Here is a 17,152-nt window from a genome sequence, read left to right as displayed (position 1 = left end):
CAAATTAAGAAAGGTATATGTTCAACCCATCGGGGCATCTTAGAAACATATACCACAAGTTTCAGTAGTAAATAACACAAGCTCGATAGTAGAGCATGGGTGACAAAATGAGAGGATGCAATTTACCGAAGGCATTATGTATCAGGGAGATAACTTCTCGAGGTTTTGTATACGAAGGACACTGTCGGATGATATTTCAACAAAGGATCCGACGGTCCATAGCGAAGCTGATGTGAGTATTGGCACACAACCAGAGGAAGAAACAATGCGAAGGCATTGGATTATAGAAGCAACTCGATAATTCAAAGATCTATGCAAAATGAATTATGATTTCAAATTCAATGGATCAGAAACAAATGCTCTGATTAAGGATGGATAAGCTGAATAGACTTAGGGGTACAATCGACGGCAATTTAATTGGTTGAGAACCAACTCACGTTCAAACTGACATTGAGCCGGAAGGATGAATTCCAGGATTCGACGGAGGAATGCGAGCATCCTCAACATATTGAATCAACAGACTTAAAATGATAAAGTCAAGGGATGCCAATAGGATTACGAGACTTATGGGATTAACCATAAAAGCAAGCAAGAATTTCAAAAGCAATAGGCTTCTCAGGAATTTCGGAAGATCGAATGGTATTTTGAAGTCTTTTGCAAAACACTTGATCAGTGGGGTTGAGTGGATACTCGGTCAGTGCGAGGAATTATCCGTAGGGGGTACTCATGGGGCAAGAAATGCAAGGCAGTAGGCAAAAAAATGGATTTTCGGGATATAGGAAATATTTCAGGGTATCTTGTAATAACAAGATCAACTCAGGATGAAGGTATGGATGACAAGGATATAAGGCTATCCATAAGGATACAACGGTGGTAGGGAATTGCAAAAGCAACAGGCACAAAGTCTCGAGAGAACTTCAGAGAGTATCTTCGGAATCTTCTGGTGCAGCAAGCGATCATCTGGAGTGAGGGGCTCTCCGGGTGAATGTGATCACAAGATCCTAATGTTAGATTTTGGAAAAAACTTTTAACCCGAATAGAAGAGAGATCAGAGTCCCAGAGTAAAGGTCGAGGAGTAAAAGATCCTAATACCACCCAATGGCGACGTGGGCCCATGGGCCGCACAACCATGTTAGTAAAAGTTTTGTAAAGTCTAGACTCGACTTCGGCCAAGGAGTTGGAAAGGGCAATTCCTATAGGCAGTCGGCTCTCATACCAACTTGTGACGTCCCCGATTCAATCGTACACTAATCATGCACGCAAACGTGTACGATCAAGATCAGGGACTCACGAGAAGATATCACAACAAAACTCTAAAAAGATAAATAAGTCATACAAGCATCATAATACAAGCCAGGGGCCTCGAGGGCTCGAATACAAGTGCTCGATCATAGACGAGTCAGTGGAAGCAACAATATCTGAGTACAGACATAAGTTAAACAAGTTTTCCTTAAGAAGGCTAGCACAAACTGGGATACAGATCGAAAGAGGCGTAGGCCTCCTGCCTGGGATCCTCCTAAACTACTCCTGGTCGTCGTCAGCAGCCTGCACGTAGTAGTAGGCACCTCCAGTGTAGTAGTCGTCATCGACGGTGGCGTCCGGCAACTGGGCTCCAACGTCTGGTTGCGGCATCCGATAAGAAGAGGAAAACGGGGGAAAAGAGGGAGCAAAGCAACCGTGAGTACTCATCCAAAGTACTCGCAAGCAAGGTGCTACACTACATATGCATGGGTATATGTGTAAGGAGGCCATATCAATGGACTAAACTGCAGAATGCCAGAATAAGAGGGGGATAGCTAGTCCTATCGAAGACTACGCTTCTGGCAGCCTCCGTCTTGCAGCATGTAGAAGAGAGTAGATTGAAGTCCTCCAAGTAGCATCGCATAGCATAATCCTACCCGGCGATCCTCCCCTCGTCGCCCTGTGGAAAAGCGATCACCGGGTTGTCTGTGGAACTTGTCTAGGTGTGTCATATTAAGTATCCGGTTCTAGTTGTCATAAGGTAAAGGTACAACTCTGGGTCATCCTTTTATCGAGGGACACGACTATTCGAATAGATTAACTTCCCTGCAGGGGTGCACCACATAACCCAACACGCTCGATCCCATTTGGCCGGACACACTTTCCTGGGTCATGCCTGGCCTCGGAAGATCAACACGTCACAGCCCCACCTAGGCACAACAGAGAGGTCAGCATGCCGGTCTAAATCCTATGCGCGCAGGGGTCTGGGCCCATCGCCCATTGCACACCTGCATGTTGCGAGAGCGGCCGGAAGCAGAACTAGCCCCCTTAATATAAGAGCAGGCTGACATTCCAATCCGGCGCGCGCCGCTCAGTCGCTGACGTCAAGAAGGTTTCGGCTGATACCACGACGTCGAGTGCCCATATCTTTCCTGCGTAGTTGGTTAGTGCGTATAGGACAGTGGCTAGACTCAGATCAAATACCAAGATCTCGTTAAGCATGTTATTATGAAGCAACCGCGAACGCCGACTAGGGCCAGGCCCACCTCTCGCCTAGGTGGTCTCAATCTGCACTGTCGCTCCGCCACCAAGATCCACACAGAGGGCCATCGGGACAAAGGTCCTTTCAGCCCCCAATCCGTGAATCACTCGCGGGTACTCTTCGAGCCAACCTGACTTTAGTCACCATCTTTAGTATGTATATATGTATAATATATACCCGTGATCACCTCCCAAGTGATCACGGCCCGATAGTATAGCAAGGCAGACTGACAAGAATGTAGGGCCAATGATGATAAACTAGCATCCTATACTAAGCATTTAGGATTGCGGGTAAGGTATCAATGACTGTAGCAACAATGACAGGCTATGCAACAGAATAGGATTAACAGAAAACAGTAACATGCTACACGACTCTAATGCAAGCAGTATAGAGGAGAATAGGCGATATCTGGTGATCAAGGGGGGGGGCTTTCCTAGTTGCTCTGGCAAGAAGGAGGGGTCGTCAACTCCGTAGTCGAACTGGGCAGCAGCAGCATCGGTCTCGTAGTCTACCGGAGAGAAGAGGGGGAAGAAACAATGAATACCATGCAAACAGATGCATATCGATGCATGACATGACAAGTAATGATGCTAGGTGTGCCCAATCGCGGTAGTAGGTGGTACCGACCAATGGGGGGAAACATCCGGGAAAGTATCCCCGGGGTTCCGCGTTCTCGGGCAGAGGTACCGGAGGGGGAAAGTTGCGTGTTCGGCATGCTAGGGGTGTGTGGCGGACGAGCGGGTTGGGTATCCGGATTCGTCTCGTTGTTCTGAGCAACTTTCATGTAGAAAGTATTTTCATCCGAGTTACGAATTAAAAGATATGATTTTCTAAAGATTTAAATCATTTTTTGATTTTATTTATTCATTTAAATCCAACATTATCCAAAACAGTGAATGATGACGCAGGCATGACATCAGAGTGATGTCTGCAGGTCAACTGATCGGTTTGCCAGTCAAACCAGACACCAGTGGGACCCACGTGTCATTGTCAGGACACTAACAGGGGGTTTGACCTAACTAAATGGGTTAATTAGTGGGTGGGGCCCAGTAGTCAGTGAGAGGTTAGTGTTTAATGAACTAATTTAATTAATTAGCCAATTATCTATTTATTTTTATTTGTTTATTAAGGTGGGGCCCATAGGTCAGTGAGACAGGGGCGGCCCAGTCAGCAGTTGACTCAGTCAACTGGTCAACAGGGGGGCCCTGGGCCCACCAGTCGGTGACCCAGGTGGTGGGACCCGAGGTGCTAGGTCAGCAGGGCCGGCTCTCGCCGCCGGCCACCAAAGGCACAGCGCAGACCCGCCAGAGTTCGCCGGAAATTTTGCACAGGGCACGGATCCGCGCGCGCCTGGGCTCGTTCGAACGAGCGCGCAGAGGAGCATCTAGTAAGGGTGGTGGCGATGCCGGAGACGCGCCGGAGCGGCGACAGCGAGCTGAGAGGCGGCCGCCGGAGTTTGGTCGTCGACGGGTTCGAAGTTACGTTGCGCTAAACGAACAACATGAGGCGTCTACGGCGTCTTCACGATGCCGCGAATGCAACGGGGGCACGCACGGGACTAAAAGGTCACCGCGGCCATGCCGGTGACGAGATCACGCGGCAGTAGGTTCGGCCGTAGTGGTAGGGGGAGCTAGAGTGCGCGCGAGAGGGGACAAAGAGATGGGAGACGAATAGGGGCTCACCGGGCGGCACGCAAGATGGCCCGTGATAGTTTAGTAGCAGCAGGGGCGTCGCCGGAGATGAAGAAGAATGGCGACACCGGATATGTGGAAGAAGGGGGGGGGGCGTTGCAGCAGCGCCTCCGAGCTCCAGCTGTGGCTACCAGTCGACGAGGAGGACGACGGTGGTGACGACAGACACGCAGGCACGACGAGGCGATGGCTATGGCCACGCGATTCACGATGGCGGGTCCATGGTGGCGTTCGGACGTGGTCGGGAACGAGGGAGAGAGCAAGGTGGATCTGAGTGGGGAGGCGCGGGGGCCGAGGGAAGAGTGGGGGCAAGTGGGAGGAGAGACCGAGGGGGCGCGGCGTCGGCGTCCTTATCCACTCGTCGTCGCCGGCGAGAGGGTGCGGCGGGGACGCACCCCTATTCCGACCCGGGTCGGGGGAACAGGGAAGGAAGGCGGCAGGGGGAGGCGGGCCGGTTCGGCCGGATGGGCCAGGTGGGCCGGCCTGGCTGGTTGCGGTCCTGGGGGCAGGGGCTGTGGCGTGCGGGTGGGTTGGTGGCCAGCTGGGCCAGTCGGCCTAGTGGGGGGGGGGGGTCTTTCTCCCTTTTTTATATTTATTTGTTTTCTGTTTATTAGTTTTCTATTTTATTTTCTATATATTTTGTTTTATAAAATATACAAGTAGTATCTAAATTAGTGTTACAAAATACCCCCATGCCACAAAAAGTTTGGTGACAAAACAAAATAGTTTAGTAATTTATTAATTGTAAAAGGCATTTAATTAATTGCTTTTGCTACTGTTTAAATCCTTATAGTTCATTTAAGCATTTTATAAAAGCTTGGTTTCTCCACCATAATTGCTTACGATTTATTTGAAACAACCCAAACATTTTAGTTTTAATTTTTGAAAACTTTTGTTGTTTGCTTTTCTTTTGAAATTGAATTTGAATCGGTTTCGAACTAACGCGAGATTAGCAACAGTAATCGAGGTGACGTGGCATTATTAGCAGAGGTTACTGTAGCTTGATTATCCGGGCGTCACATGGATACCGATGCTTTTCGTGAATTTAGCACTAAATATGGACTTGACTCTGAGATAGTAGCTTCTTTCTGTGATTCATTTGCTACTCATGTTGATCTCCCTAAGGAGAAGTGGTTTAAATATCATCCTCCCATTGATGTAAAAGTAGTTGAACCTATTAAAGTTGAAGAAAATACTATCACTTATAATGTTGATCCTATTGTTCCTACCGCTTATATTGAGAAACCACATTTCCCTATTAGAATAAAGGATCATGCTAAAGCTTCAACTGTGGTTCGTAAGAGTAATGCTAGAACACCTACACCATCTGAGCAAATTAAAGTTGAACCTAGTATTGCTATGGTTAATGATCTCTTGGTTGATAATATTGATGGGCATGTTATTTACTTCTGTGACGAAGCTGCTAGAATTTCTAGACCCGATACTAAAAATAATCATAGACCTATTGTTGGCATGCTTGTTGTTTCTGTTAAAATAGGAGATCACTGTTATCATGGCTTATGTGATATGGGTGCTAGTGTCAGTGCAATACCTTATACTTTATATAAAGAAATTATGCATGACATTGCACCTGCTGAGATAGAAGATATTGATGTTACTATTAAGCTTGCCAATAGAGATACTATTTCACCAGTTGGGATTGTTAGAGATGTTGAAGTCTTGTGTGGGAAAATTAAATATCCTATTGATTTTCTTTTTCTTGCTTCCTCACAAGTTGACTTTTGTCCCATTATATTTGGTAGACCCTTCTTGAATACTGTTAATGCTAAGATAGACTGCGAAAAAGATATTGTTACTGTTGGTTTAGGGGATATGTCTCATGATTTTAATTTTGCTAAATTTTTTAGACAACCCCATGATAAAGAATTGCCTAGTAAAGATGAAATTATTGGTCTTGCTTCTATTGCCATGCCTGCTAATGATCCTTTAGAACAATATTTGCTAGACCACGAAAATGATATGTTTATGAATGAAAGAAGGGAAACAGATGAAGTATTCTTTAATCAGGGTCCTATTTTGAAACACAATTTGCCTATTGAAATCCTTGGGTATCCTCCTCCACCTAAGGGTGATCCTGTGTTTGAGCTTAAACAATTACCTGGTACTTTGAAATATGCTTATCTTGATGAAAAGAAGATATATCCTGTTATTATTAGTGCTAACCTTTAAGAGCACGAAGAGGAGAAATTATTGAAAACTCTAAAGAAGCACCGTGCTGCTATTGGATATACTCTTGATGATCTTAAGGGCATTAGTCCCACTCTATGCCAGCACAAAATAAAACAGGAGAAAGACGCTAAACCGGTTGTTGATCACCAACGACGGTTAAATCCTAAGATGAAAGAAGTGGTAAGAAATGAAATACTAAAGCTTCTAGAGGCAGTATAATTTATCATGTTGCTGATAGTCAGTGGGTAAGTCCTGTCCATTGTGTCCCTAAGAAGGGAAGTATTACCATTGTTCCTAATGATAAAGACGAATTGATCCCACAAAGAATTGTTACAGGTTATAGAATGGTAACTGAGTTTCACAAATTAATTAAAGCTACTATAAAGGATCATTACCCTTTACCTTTTATTGATCAAATGCTAGAAAGATTATCCAAATACCTGTGTCAGAGATTTTTGCTTTCTAGATAGTTATTCTGGTTTCTCTCAAATACCTGTGTCAAAAGAGGATCGGAAAAAGACCACTTTTACTTGCCCTTTTGGTACCTTTGCTTATAGACGTATGCCTTTTGGTTTATGTAATGCACCTGCTACCTTTCAAAGATGTATGACTGCTATATTCTTTGACTTTTGTGAAAAGATTGTTGAGGTTTTCATGGATGATTTCTCCGTGTATGGAACTTCTTTTGATGATTGCTTAAGCAACCTTGATCGAGTTTTGTAGAGATGTGAAGAAACTAATCTTGTACTGAATTGGGAGAAGTGCCATTTTATGGTTAATGAAGCTATTGTCTTCGGGCATAAAATTTCTAAAAGAGGTATTGAAGTTGATCAAGCTAAAGTTGATGCTATTGAAAAGATGCCATGTCTTAAGGACATTAAAGGTATAAGAAATTTCCTTGGTCATGCCGGTTTTTATAGGAGGTTCATTAAAGACTTCTAAAAAATTATAGGCCTCTGACTGGTCTCTTACAAAAAGATGTTCCTTTTGTCTTTGATGATGATTGTGTAGAAGCATTTGAAATACTTGAGAAATCCTTGATTTCTGCACCTATTGTTCAGTCACCTGATTGGAATTTACCCTTTGAAATTATGCGTGATGCTAGTGATTATGCTGTAGGTGTTGTTCTAGGACAAAGAGTTGATAAGAAATTAAATGTTATCCAATATTCTAGTAAAACTCTAGACAGTTCCTAGAGAAGTTATGCTACTACTGTAAAAGAAGTTTTAGTTGTTGTATTTTCTTGTGATAAGTTCAGACCTTACATTGTTGATTCTAAAGTAACTGTACACACTGATCATGCTGCTATTAAATATCTTATGGAAAACAAAGATGCTAAACCTAGACTTGTTAGATGGATTCTCTTGCTACAAGAATTTTACTTGCATATTGTTTATAGAAAGGGAGCTGAGAACCCCGTTGCAGACAACTTAACTAGGTTAGAGAATGTTCTTGATGATCCACTACCTATTGATGATAGCTTTCGTGATGAAGAATTAGCTGTCATAAATGCTTCTCGTACTGCTCCATGGTATGCTGATTATGCTAATTACATTGTTGCTAAATTTATACCACCTAGTTTCACATACCAGCAAAATAAAAAGTTTTCCTATGATTTAAGACACTACTTCTGGGATGACCCACGCCTTTATAAAGAAGGAGTAGATGGTCTTATTAGACGTTCTGTACTTGAGCATGAACAGGAACAGATCCTACGCAAGTGTCACTCCGAGGCTTATGGAAGACACCACGCTGGACATAGAACTACACATAAGGTATTGCAATCCGGTTTTTATTGGCCTACTCTTTTCAAAGATGCCCATAAGTTTGTCTTGTCTTGTGATGAATGTCAAAGAATTGGTAATATTAGTAGACGTCAAGAAATGCCTATGAATTATTCTCTTGTTATTGAACCGTTTGATGTTTGGGTCTTTGATTATATGGGACCGTTTCCTTCCTCTAATGGGTATACACATATTTTAGTTGATGTTGATTACGTTACTAAGTGGGTAGAAGCTATTCCCACTAGTAGTGCTGATCATAACACCTCTATTAAGATGCTTAAAGAAGTAGTTTTTCTGAGGTTTGGAGTCCCTAGATACTTAATGACTGATGGTGGTTCAGATTTTATTCATGGTGCTTTTCGTAAAACGTTTGCTAAGTATGATGTTAATCATAGAATTGCATCTCCATACCACCCACAGTCTAGTGGTCAAGTAGAACTGAGTAATAGAGAGATTAAATTAATTTTGCAAAGGACTGTTAATAGATCTAGAAAGAATTGGTCCAAGAAACTTGATGATGCATTATGGGCCTATAGAACTGCATATAAAAATCATATGGGTTTATGGAAAAGCATGTCACTTACCTCTCGAACTAGAACATAACGAATATTGGGCCATTAAAGAGCTCAATTATGATTTCAAACTTGCCGGTGACAATAGACTATTTGACATCAGCTCACTTGATGAGTGGAGAACCTAGGCCTATGAGAATGCCAAACTGTTTAAAGAAAAAGTTAAACGATGCCATGACAAAAGGATACAAAAATGTGAGTTTAATGTAGGTGATTATGTTTTGTTATACAACTCTTGTTTAAGATTTTTTGCAGGAAAACTCCTCTCTAAATGGGAAGGTCCTTATGTTATCGAGAAGGTCTATCGTTCCGGTGCCATAAAAATCAACAACTTCGAAGGCACAAATCCAAAGGTGGTGAACGGTCAAAGAATCAAACATTATATCTCAGGTAATCCCATAAATGTTGAAACCAATGTTATCGACACCGTAACCCCGGAGGAGTACATAAGGGACACTTTCCAGAATGTTTCAGACTCTGAAAAGGATTAGGTATGTGGTACGGTACGTAAAACAACTCCAAAATAGTTCTAACAACAATTTTTCTCCGTTTTGGAATATTTAAGAAAATAGGAAAATAAGTAGTCCAAAAAGAAAATGAGGCATCCATGAGGGTGGAGGGCGCACCTTACCCCCCTGGGCGCGCCCCCTACCTCGTGGGCACCTCGTGTGCCCTCCATACTCCGTTTCCATGCACGATACTTCTTTTGGTCGGTAAAAATTCATTATATAATCTCCCGAAGGTTTTGACCACGGTACCACGACAAAATCCTCTGCTTTTGTTTCGAGCTGTTTTTCTGATAGATCTAGATCACCATGACGTCTTCAAGCGCCCCCAAGGACATGTTTTTCGATAAAGTCATCAACCCCTACCTCGCGGAGGTACTGCAACACCCTCAAACCATTGGGATGCGTGAGGGGGTGCTGCACATCTGCGATGTTGAGGGACCAAGGAGGACCGAAAGCGTGGAGACAAGACTCGAAGCAATGGAGCAACAAGTTTTCAAGTGTCAGGGGATGGTGGAACACAGACTCAACGCCAACCACATGATGATCGTGGAGTTCACCAACAATCACAAGCTGTATGCCAAGAACATTGGGGAGACCATCTTCAAGATTCACGAGAAAATCGAGCACGTCCAAGCCCAGATCTATGACCTGCAAAACCAAAACTGTGAGTATGAATATAGATTCAAGAGGATGAGTTTGGCTGCAGATTTGAGGATCCCAGAGACTCGATCATCCTTCTATGATGGTGAGCTTATTCCTTGGAAGATGGATGACAAGCCTACATCATCAACAACCCCATCATCACCACCTCCAAAGAAAGAGACATAAATACATGGGTATGGGCACTCCCCTTGGCAACTGCCAAGCTTGGGGTACGTGCCCCGGTATCATATCACCATCACACTTTTATCTTTACCGTTTTTCTTAGTACGATCCTTTTGGTTATATCTTGGTCTAGTAGAATAAAGTTTAGTATGATCTAGCTTTGAGTTTTTGTGTTGATCCTTATCTATGTAATCGAGTCCATGAGCTATATATAATAAAGATTAGTCTTGAGTCGAGGGCTTGGTTATCTAGCTACGATCTTGAGGGAATAAAAGAAAAAAGAAAGAATAAAAAGAAATAAAGAGATCATATTGATCTTATGGAGAGTAATGACTTCACATATAAAGAGTATGCTGAATAAAAGTTGTTGAGAGTTGACAAACATAGTTTTGGTCATCATTGCAATTAATAGGAAGTAATAATAAAGAAAGAGAGGTTTTCACATATAAATATACTATCTTGGACATCTTTTATGATTGTGAGCACTCATTAAAATATGACATGCTAAAAAGTTGATGTTGGACAAGGAAGACAACGTAATGGGTTATATTTTCTTATATCCGAAATAAATTATATTGTCATGGATCATCCAACATGTTGAGCTTGCCTTTCCCCCTCGTGCTAGCCAAATTCTTTGCACCAAGTAGAGATACTACTTGTGCTTCCAAATATCCTTAAACACAGTTTTGCCATGAGAGTCCACCATATCTACCTATGGATTGAGTAAGATCCTTGAAGTAAGTTGTCATTGTTGCAAGAAATAAAAATTGCTCTTTAAATATGTATGATCTATTAGTGTGGAGAAAATAAGCTTTATACGAGCTTGTGATATGGAAGAAATAAAAGCGACGGACTGCATAATAAAGGTCCGTATCACAAGTGGCAATACAAAGTGACGTTCTTTTGCATTAAGATTTTGTGCATCCAACCATAAAAGCACATGACAACCTCTGCTTCCCTCTGCAAAGGGCTTATCTTTTATTTTTTTGTCTGATAACTTATACAAGAGTCATGGTGATCTTCACGTTTCCTTTTTACACTTTATCCTTTGGCAAGCACTATGTGTTGGAAAGATCCTGATATATATATATATATATATATATATATATATATATCCAATTGGACGTGGGTTTTCATAAAGCATTATTGTTGACGTTACCCCTGAGGTAAAAGGTTGGGAGGCAAAACTATAAGCCCCTATCTTTCTCTGTCTCCGATTAAAACTTCATACCCATAAGTACTGCGTGAGTGTTAGCAATTGTGAAAGACTAAATGATAGTTGAGTATGTGGACTTGCTGAAAAGCTCTTATATTGTCTCTTTCTGATGTTATGATAAATTGCAATTGCTTCAATGACTGAGATCACAGTTTGTTAGTTTTCAATGAAGTTTCTGGTTTGTGCTTCACATTGTGAATAGAATGGTACTTCAGCATAAGAAATCATATGACAATATATATATGTTGCTATTCTAAGAATGATCATGACGCCATCATGTCTGTATTTTATTTATCGACACCTGTATCTCTAAACATGTGGACATATTTATTGATATCGTGTTCCGCTTGAGGACAAGCAAGGTCTAAGCTTAGAGGAGTTGATACGTCCATTTTGCATCATGCTTTTATATCGATATTTGTTGCATTATGGGCTATTACTTCGCATTATGTCACAATACTTATGCCTTTTCTCTCTTATTTTACAAGGTTTACATGAAGAGGGAGAATGCCGGCAACTGGAATTCTGGGCTGGAAAAGGAGCAAATATTAGAGACCTATTCTGCACAACTCCAAAAGTCCTGAAACTCCACGAAAGTCAGTTTTGGAATATATTAAAAATATTGGGCAAAGAAAGCACCAGAGGGGGGCCATCCATTGTCCACGAGGGTGGAGGGTGCACCCTACCCCCTGGGCACGCCCCCTACCTCGTGGGCCACCTGGAAGCCCCCCGATGCCCATCTTCTGGTATAAGGTGTCTTTTGCCCTAGAAAAAATCATAAGGAAGCTTTCGGGATGAAGCAACGCCGTCTCGAGGCGGAACCTTGGCGGAACCAATCTAGGACTCCGGCGGAGCTGTTCTGCCGGGGAAACATTCCTCTGCGGCGGGGGGGGGGGGGGGATTGTCACCATCGTCATCACCATCAATCCTCTCATCGGGAGGGGGTCAATCTCCATCAACATCTTCACCAGCACCATCTCCTGTCAAACCCTAGTTCATCTCTTGTATCCGATCTTTGTCTCAAAACATCAGATTGGTACCTGTGGGTTGCTAGTAGTGTTGATTACTCCTTGTAGTTGATGCTACTTGGTTTATTCCATGGAAGATTATATGTTCAGGTCATGCACATTAATACCCCTCTAATTATGAACATGAATATGATTTGTGAGCAGTTACGTTTGTTCCCGAGGACATGGGAGAAGTCTTGTTATAAGTAGTCATGTGAATTGGGTATTCCTTCGATATTTTGATGAGATGTATGTTGTCTTTCCTCTAGTGGTGTTATGTGAACGTCGACTACACGACACTTCACCAATGTTTGGGCCTAGGGGAAGGCATTGGGAAGTAATAAGTATATGATGGGTTGCTAGAGTGACAGAAGCTTAAACCCTAGTTTATGCGTTGCTTCGTAAGGGAATGATTTGGATCCATATGTTTCATGCTATGGTTAGGTTTACCTTAATTCTTCTATCGTAGTTGCGGATGCTTGCAAGGGAGGTTAATCATAAGTGGGATGCTTGTCCAAGGAAGGGCAGTACCCAAGCACCGGTCCACCCACATATCAAATTATCACAGTAAAGAACGTGAATCATATGAGCATGATGAAAACTAGCTTGGCGATAATTCCCATGTGTCTTCGGGAGCGCTTTCCTTTATATAAGAGTTTTTCCAGGCTTGTCATTTGCTACAAAAAGGATTGGGCAACCTTGATGCACCTTGTTTAATTTTGTTACTTGTTACCTGTTATGAATTATCTTATCACAAAACTATCTGTTACCGTTAATTTCAGTGCTTGCAGAGAATACCTTATAGAAAAATGCTTGTCATTTCCTTCTACTCCTCGTTGGGTTTGACACTCTTACTTATCAAAAGGACTATGATAGATCCCCTATAATTGTGGGTCATCAAGACTCTTTTCTGGCACCATTTCCGGGGAGTGAAGCGCCTTTGGTAGGTGGAATTTGGTAAGGACATATTTATATAGTGTGCTGAAATTTACTATCACTTGTTACTATGGAAAATAATCCTTTGAGGGGCTTGTTTGGGATATCTTCACCCTGACTAGTAGAGCAAAGAGTTGCTCCTCAACCTACTGAACCTACTGAAAATGTTTACTTTGAAATTCCATCGGGTATGATAGAGAAACTGCTAGCTAATCCTTCTACAGGAGATGGAACATTACATCCCGATATGCACCTAATCTATGTGGATGAAGTTTGTGGATTATTTAAGTTTGCAGGTATGCCCGAGGATGTTATCAAGAAGAAGGTCTTCCCTTTATCTTTTAAGGGAAAGGCATTGACATGGTTTAGGCCATGTGATGATATTGGATCATGGAACTACAACCGATTGAAATTGGAATTTCATCAGAAGTTTTATCCTATGCATCTGGTTCATCATGATCGTAATTATATATATATATGTATATATATATGTATATATATATATATATATATACAAGTTTTGGTCTCACGAAGGAGAAATTATCGCCCAAGCTTGGGGGAGGCTTAAGTCAATGTTATATTCATGCCCCAATCATGAGCTCTCAAGAGAAATTATTATTCAAAAATTTTATGCTCGGCTTTCTCTCAATAATCGCTCCATGCTTGAAACTTCTTGTACTGGTTTTTTTATGATGAAGACTATTGAATTCAGATGGGATTTATTGGAAAGAATTAAAGGCAACTCTGATGATTGGGAACTCGACGAATGTAAGGAGTCAGGTATAACACCTAAATTTGATTGTGTTAAATCTTTTATGGATACCGATGCTTTTCTTGAATTTTGCACTAAATTTGGACTTGACTCTGCGATAGTAGCTTCTTTCTATGATTCATTTGCTACTCATGTTGATCTCCCTAAGGAGAAGTGGTTTAAATATCATCCTCCCATTGAAATAAAAGTAGTTGACCCTATTAAAGTTGAAGAAAATACTATCACTTATAATGTTGATCCTATTGTTCCTACTACTTATATTGAGAAACCACCTTTCCCTGTTAGAATAGAGGATTATGCTAAAGCTTCAACTGTGGTTCGTAAGAGTAATGCTAGAACACCTACACCATCTGAGCAAATTAAAGTTGAACCTAGTATTGCTATGGTTAAGGATCTCTTGGTCGATAATATTGATGGGCATGTTATTTACTTCTGTGATGAAGCTGCTAGAATTGCTAGACCCGATACTAAAAATAAACATAGACCTGTTGTTGGCATGCCTGCTGTTTCTATTAAAATAGGAGATCACTGTTATCATGGCTTATGTGATATGGGTGCTAGTGTCAGTGCAATACCTTATACTTTATATAAAGAAAGTATGCATGACATTGCAGCTGCTGAGATAGAAGATATTGATGTTACTATTAAGCTTTTCAATAGAGATACTATTTCACCAGTTGGGATTGTTAGAGATGTTGAAGTCTTGTGTGGGAAAATTAAATATCCTACTAAGTTTCTTGTTCTTGCTTCCCCACAAGATGACTTTTGTCCCATTATATTTGGTAGACCCTTCTTGAATACTATTAATGCTAAGATAGACTACGAAAAGGATATTGTTACTGTTGGTTTAGGGGATATGTCTCATGATTTTAATTTTGCTAAATTTTGTAGACAACCCCATGATAAAGAATTGCCTAGTAAAGATGAAATTATTGGTCTTGCTTCTATTGTCGTGCCTCCTAATGATCCTTTAGAACAATATTTGCTAGACCATGAAAATGATATGTTTACGAATGAAAGAACGGAAATAGATGAAGTATTCTTTAATCAGGGTCCTATTTTGAAACACAATTTGCCTATTGAAATCCTTGGGGATCCTCCTCCACCTAAGGGTGATCCTGTGTTTGAGCTTAAACAATTACCTGATACTTTGAAATATGCTTATCTTGATGAAAAGAAGATATATCATGTTATTATTAGTGCTAAACTTTCAGAGCAGGAAGAAGAGAAATTATTGAAAACTCTAAATAAGCATCGTGCTGCTATTGGATATACTCTTGATGATCTTAAGGGCGTTAGTCCCACTCTATGCCAGCACAAAATAAAATTGGAGAAAGACGCTAAACCGATTGTTGATCACCAACGATGGTTAAATCCTAAGATAAAAGAAGTGCTAAGAAATGAAATAATAAAGCTTCTGGATGCCGGTATAATTTATCATGTTGCTGATAGTCAGTGGGTAAGTCCTGTCCATTGTGTCCCTAAGAAGGGAGGTATTACTATTGTTCCTAATGATAAAGATGAATTGATCCCACAAAGAATTTTTACGGGTTATAGAATGGTAATTGATTTCCGCAAATTAAATAAAGCTACTAGAAAGGATCATTACCCTTTAATTTACCTTTTATTGATCAAATGCTAGAAAGCTTATCCAAACATACACATTTCTGCTTTCTAGACGGTTATTCTGGTTTCTCTCATATACCTGTGTCAAAAGAGGATCAGGAAAAGACCACTTTTACTTGCCCTTTCGGTACCTTTGCTTATAGACGTATGCCTTTTGGTTTATGTAATGCACCTTCTATCTTTCAAAGACTTATGACTGCTATATTCTCTGACTTTTGTGAAAAGATTGTTGAGGTTTTCATGGATGATTTCTCTGTGTATGGAACTTCTTTTGATGATTGCTTAAGCAACCTTGATCAAGTTTTGTAGAGATGTGAAGAAACTAATCTTGTCTTGAATTGGGAGAAGTGCCATTTTATGGTTAATGAAGGTATTGTCTTTAGGCATAAAATTTCTAAAAGAGGTATTGAAGTTGATAAAGCTAAAGTTGATGCTATTGAAAAGATGCCATGTCCTAAGGACATTAAAGGTATAAGAAGTTTCCTTGGTCATGCCGGTTTTTATAGGAGGTTCATTAAAGACGTCTCCAAAATTTCTAGGCCTCCGACTAATCTCTTACAAAAAGATGTTCCTTTTGTCTTTGATGATGATTGTGTTGAAGCATTTGAAATACTTAAGAAAGCCTTGATTTCTGCACCTATTGTTCAGCCACCTGATTGGAATTTACCCTTTGAAATTATGTGTGATGCTAGTGAGTATGCTGTAGGTGTTTTTCGAGGACAAAGAGTTGATAAGAAATTAAATGTTATCCAATATTCTAGTAAAACTCTAGACAGTGCCCACAGAAGTTATGCTACTACTGAAAAAGAATTTTTAGCAGTTGTATTTGATTGTGATAAGTTCAGACCTCATATTGTTGATTCTAAAGTAACTGTTCACACTGATCATGCTGCTATTAAATATCTTATGGAAAACAAAGATGCTAAACCTAGACTTGTTAGATGGATTCTCTTGCTACAAGAATTTGATTTGCATATTATTGATAGAAAGGGAGCTGAGAATCCCGTTGCAGACAACTTATCTAGGTTAGAGAATGTTCTTGATGACCCACTACCAATTGATGATAGCTTTCCTGATGAAGAATTAGCTGTCATAAATGCTTCTCGTACTTCTCCATGGTATGCTGATTATGCTAATTACATTGTTGCTAAATTTATACCACCTAGTTTCACATACCAGCAAAAGAAAAAGTTTTTTATGATTTAAGACATTACTTTTGGGATGACCCACACCTTTATAAAGAAGGAGTAGATGGTGTTATTAGACGTTGTGTACCTGAGCATGAACAGGAACAGATCCTACGCAAGTGTCACTCCGAGGCTTATGGAGGACACCACGCTGGAGATAGAACTGCACATAAAGTATTGCAATCCTGTTTTTATTGGCCTACTCTTTTTTTTCGAGAGTACGCCAATGGCGTACCTTAGCTTTATAGAAGAGAGAAAGATATGTACAAGATTTGATGCTAGATCGTCACAAGCCGACGATCCTACCCAACCACTCCATTACACTAAGCGAACT

The sequence above is a fragment of the Triticum aestivum genome, chromosome 6B (genome assembly GCF_018294505.1).
Source record: "Triticum aestivum cultivar Chinese Spring chromosome 6B, IWGSC CS RefSeq v2.1, whole genome shotgun sequence".
Taxonomy (NCBI): Eukaryota; Viridiplantae; Streptophyta; class Magnoliopsida; order Poales; family Poaceae; genus Triticum; species Triticum aestivum.
This window is presented reverse-complemented; position numbering follows the sequence as displayed.